This window comes from Muntiacus reevesi, chromosome 5, assembly GCF_963930625.1.
Source record: "Muntiacus reevesi chromosome 5, mMunRee1.1, whole genome shotgun sequence".
In the NCBI taxonomy this organism is placed as follows: domain Eukaryota; kingdom Metazoa; phylum Chordata; class Mammalia; order Artiodactyla; family Cervidae; genus Muntiacus; species Muntiacus reevesi.
The window spans coordinates 1,572,416-1,577,072 of NC_089253.1; the positions used below are offsets into that span (position 1 = coordinate 1,572,416).

Here is a 4,657-nt window from a genome sequence, read left to right on the forward strand (position 1 = left end):
AAACTCAGTGGTTTAAATAACATAGATTTATTCTTTCATAATTAGGAAGACTAAAAGTTTGAATTTAAGGTGTTGGTAGGGTTGATTTCTTCTGAGACCTCACTCCTTTGCTTGTAGATGACTGTCTTCTTGCTGCATCTTCCTCACATGGTCCTCACATGTGTCTGTGTCCTAATCTCCTCTCTTTATAAGGATACCAGTCATAATGGATTAGGACCCACCCTAATGACCTCAACTTTAATGCTCCTTCTTCCATACTGAGATCCTAGAGGTTAAGACTTCAGTGTATGAATTTTGAAGTGACACGATTCAGCCCATAATAAAGAGCAAAGCAAGTCTATAGCCCATGGTATCCTCCTTCACATGTCCATGTGGGTACCAAAGGCAGGATGCTGAGAAAAGAGCTATTTCAGTTTTCACTTAAACCTCCCACCTGCACCTCTATATTAGACATATTTAAGTTTGACCTTTCTGAGACAAATTCAAATGGCTTTGTGAAAGACCACAAGGATGTTTGGGGTGTGTGAACCTAACATTAATGGTTGAATTCCTAGAAGACCAACAGATCCTCCCCAAATAAACGCTTACAGCATCATTTCTCCAATAGGTCTCAGTGGTCACGGAAGCTGGCCATCAGTCTATCAAATTGGCTACAGACACCTTGGTGATTTCAGGTGTAAAACTGCAGTAGAATTTTTTCATTTATGTTATTTTGCAGATTTGGAAATACAGGATTGTCACAGAAATCTCATATTTGTTTTAAAAGCTGTTCATGCTCTTCAAGGACTGGATTGACTTCTGACCATCATTAAATTAACAGAGCATGGCTTGAGATGAATGGATAAAGAAGATGTCATATATATATATATATATATATGTATATATACATATACAGACACAAATTATATGCAATGGAATACTACTCAGTCATAAAAAAGAATGAGGTTTTGCCATTTGTAACAACAGGGATGGACTTGGAGAGTATTATGGTAAGTGAAATAACACACACAGAGAAAGACAACACTGTATGATTGCACTTAAATGTGAAATCTAAAAAATAAAACAAGCTAATGACTATAACAAAAAGAAACAGGGCAAGATGGGGAAGGATAGTCAGAGATACAAATTATTATGTATACAATAAGCTACAGGATATATTGTACAGTACAGTGAATATAGCCAATATTTTATAGTAACTACAAGTGGAGTATAACCTCTAAAAATTGTGAATTACCATGTTGTACAGCTGTAATTTGTATAATATCATACATCAACTACACTTCAATTTAAAAAAAATAGAAATACTATGTTGTATTGTTGTTCAGTCTGTGAGTCATGTCCAACTTTTTGCAAACCCAGGCACTGCAGCATGCTAGGCTTCCCTGCCCCTCACAATCTCCCAGAGCTTGCTCAAACTCATATCCATTGAGTCAGTGATGCCATCCAACCATCTCATTCTCTGTCACCCTCTTTTCCTCCTGCCCTCAATCCTTCCCAGCATCAGGGTTTTTTCCAATGAATCAGCTCTGCTGTATACCTAAAACTAATATAATACTGTAAGTCAAGTATATTTCAGAAAAGAAGAGTTCAGAAAAACAAACAAGAAAATTATCAAAGAAACTATATGAAAGGATTTACCAGAGATGAAAGATAAGCATTTCTAAATCAAAAGGGTCCACCAACTCTGCAGCACAATGGAAACAGATCCTCATCTAGACTCTCCATTGTGAAATTTCAAAATGGTAAAGAAAAAGGCCCTGTGAGATGTTAGAGTGAAATTATAGATTACCCACAAAGGAACAAAAATGAAACTGGCATCAGGCTTCTCAGCAATACCGGGAATTAGAAGACAGTGGAGAGGGAAGGGACAAAGCTAAACCTAAGGCTGATTCATGTTGATGTTTGGCAGAAACCCACACAATATTGTGCAACAATTATCCTTCAATTAAAAGTAAATAAATTTCATTATAAAAAACCACACACTGAACACACATATAAAGAAAATTTCATCATACAGAACTGAAAATGGGAAAAAAAAAAAAAAAAAACAAAAAAAACAGTGGAATAATGCCTTCAAAGTTCTAGGGAAAAATGCATTTTCAATCCTGAATTCTCTACCCAGACAAACTATCACTTATGTTGAGGGCAGAAATAAAAACATTTCTACGCATTCAAAGCCCAAAATTTATTTTCAATATGCCTTTCTGGGAAAGCTGTTGAGGATATGCTCCAGCAAAACAAGAGTAAACCAAGAATAAAGAAGATGCAGGCTCCAAATAACCAAAGCAGTGAGGAAGTCCCAGAGTGACAGCCACGCAGCATCTAGGGAGCAGTCAGCAGAGGAGGGAGGCTGTTTAATAGAATGCCTACTCAGATTATGTACTTGGGGCTAAATTAAGGATATAATAAAAGCAAACAATGCCAGAAAAAGAAAGGAATTAAAGACTCTACATAAAACCTAAAACATTCTATAAGAGAGAAAAAATAACTATGGTACAGAATCAGGCTCTGCACTAAGCAGTTAAGATGATCTTCAGTTCTTAAGCTTAACCCACATACAAAGCACAGGTGCAGTCATGTCTCTGGTACAGAATATAAATGTCAGTCTTGACAATGTGGAAGTTCGAATGACAGAAGCTGAGAGAGGAAGACGGGAAGGAGAACAGAAAGGAAGGGTCGAGATGCCCTAAAATGTCTCATTTTCTAAGAAGGGGAGTAAAAAAAAAATGTCTGTAGTTGAATAAGAAACAAAGTGATAAGTTTATGAAAAGCTTCAAAGGAAATCATAAAAGAACTGGAAGAGTGAACTTCCCTGGTGGATAAAAATCTGCCTTCCCGCCTCCGCCGCGGTCCTAGCGCCGCTCGGCTTCACGCTCGGCAAGCCCCCGACTATCCGCAGGAACCGCCGTCACCACCTGCATCCGCGCGGGGGACCGGCCCCGGCCGCCGCCCACCGGCGGCTACGCTGGCGCGCGGACGGCCGTTCCTTGGAGAAGCTGCCTGTGCACATGGGCCTGGTGATCACGGAGGAGGAGCAGGAACCCCGCTTCTCGGACATCGCAAGCCTCGTGGTGTGGTGTATGGCCGTGGGCATCTCTTACATTAGCGTCTACGACCATCAAAAGAAATAATTCCAGATTGATGGATGAAATTTTAAAACAACAGCAAGAACTTCCTGGCTTAGGTTGTTCCAAATACTCACCAGAGTTTGCAAATAGTAATGACAAAGATGATCAAGTTTTAAATTGCCAGTCGTCAGTGAAGGTGCCGTCCCCAAAAGATGGAAAAGCAGATATTGTAAGAGCTGCTCAAGACTTCTGCCAGTTAGTGGCCCAGCAGCAAAAGAAATCCACAGATTTGGATGTAGATATGTTAGACAGTTTACTTAGTTCGAATGGTTTCCCTGACCCTGATTTAGTATTGAAGTTTGGTCCTGTGGACAGCACACTAGGCTTTCTTCCCTGGCACATCAGGTTGACTGAGATTATCTCTTTGCCTTCCCACCTAAACATCAGTTATGAGGACTTTTTCTCTGCCCTTCGTCAGTATGCAGCCTGGGAACAGCGTCTGGGGAAATAGTGATTTCGCTGGTCGTGTGATTTGATTTCAGGCTTCTGGAGAAAAGGACTCAAGTGACTCTGATGTTTACAAAGCACCTATGAAACCCTGTACACACCTAGTTCATAATCCTCATAATTTATCAACAAACACAAAAAAGTGTCTTACTTGAGAGTAAGAGTACGTGTGAGCGTGTGTGTGTGTGTGTGTGCACGCGTGTGTGTGTGTGTATGTGTGTGTGGAAATAAACTTATAAATGAGGAAGTAGCGGAGAAGGAAACATGGTAAACTTGCACCTTTGAGCAGATTGCAGCAATGTTTTAGGAGCTGAAATTTCAGATTTAAAGGCTTCAGCCCTAACTACTTCCCTGTTTTTGTGAGGAGAGAATGGGGAAATTAAAGCTATTTTATTGTCTAGGGGGGTGGGGGAGTAATTTTTGTTCAGTCTTTCCAAGTGACCAAACTTTAAGTTTTAAGAATAATATATTGACACATGAAATGGAAGCATTCTGAGTTTCGGGGATGGAGTTCCGTGTTGTTCACATGCTAAAAGTTTGCTCACCCTTGGAGCAGAGGGAATACCTGTTTTCAGATATCTGTCCATTTTCATCTCTTCATTATTATCAATGTGACTTGAAAATGTTGCTCTGTTGTCTGTGTTCTGGGTTGTGAAGATCATTTGAAAAAAAAACTCTTACAATGGAATACAGAATTTAAAAAATTTTAAATATTTTATGAGACAGTCAAAAAAAAAGGTAAAAAGTCATAATCTGAAAAGTAAAGGTGGAAAGTTTCCCAAATAAGGCGAGAAAGTTTTGATTTCCTTTTCCATTTGGTGGACAGTTTGCGAGACAGTACCCAGAGTTGGTTTAAAAAATATTTCCATTAACTATGTTTATTTAAAATAAGCATTTGAGGGAAGTTACCAAGGCAGCTCTTTTCCTTGAAAGTAACCTGTTCCTCTTTGGAATAGCCCACGTAGGGCCATGTTAGTACCCAGGATTTTTACTGAGTAAATCCTGATAGTGACTTTGCATTGAAAGATCTTTAAGTGAGATTGAGGCCTGTGTAGGTAATAAAATATTACCACAGTCTACAA

The 4,657-nt window shown here is 39.2% G+C and overlaps 1 pseudogene; it reads left to right on the forward strand.

The window, feature by feature from the left end:
- Positions 1–968: 968 nt before the first annotated feature.
- On the forward strand, positions 969–3,921 carry LOC136169864 (dehydrodolichyl diphosphate synthase complex subunit NUS1 pseudogene; annotated as a pseudogene).
- The last annotated feature ends 736 nt before the right edge of the window (positions 3,922–4,657 follow it).